Raw genomic sequence first — 570 nt, 5'->3', positions numbered from 1 at the left:
CGGGGGCGGCAGCCGCAGGGGCAGCAGCAGGACCGGGCGGCGGCGGGATGCTGGTTTGTGGAGGGGCGGGGCCGGCAGCGGCGTGGGCGGGGGCGGCAGACTCAGGGGCAGCGGGTGCAGCAGCGGCGGCGGCGGCGGCTGGGTGGACAAAGCCAGCCTGTGGAGCAGCAGCGGCGGCAGCGGCGGCGGCGGCTGTGATGCGCCTTTGCTCGCGGTGCAAGAAGAAGGCAAAGATAGGGCCACTGGAAGAGAGGGGAGCACGAACTGCTGGAAGACGTTGACAATCCAGGTAAAGAGAGGCAGCACCACCTCCTCGGTGGTTGGGTGATACTGCTCACGGCCGTACTGCATTCGAATGGTCCGGCAGCCAAACTGCCTGATGGCAGCTAGACCACCAGGGTCGTTCGGGTGAGGAATAGGGTTGTTCTTCGCCTCCGGGAAGGTCCCCGAAAAGGGCCCGGGGCAGCAGTTGCGGCCCCAAAATCAACAAGCCGGTGGGGGGTTAATCTAAGTTCCCCGGCCCGCCCCTTTTAGTTCCCAAGGGCGGGGCGCTGACGCCCCCCCCCCCCC

This window comes from Emiliania huxleyi (assembly GCF_000372725.1).
Source record: "Emiliania huxleyi CCMP1516 chromosome Unknown EMIHUscaffold_1551, whole genome shotgun sequence".
NCBI classification, from domain to species: Eukaryota; Haptophyta; order Isochrysidales; family Noelaerhabdaceae; genus Emiliania; species Emiliania huxleyi.
Note: the sequence above shows the minus strand (reverse complement) of the source record.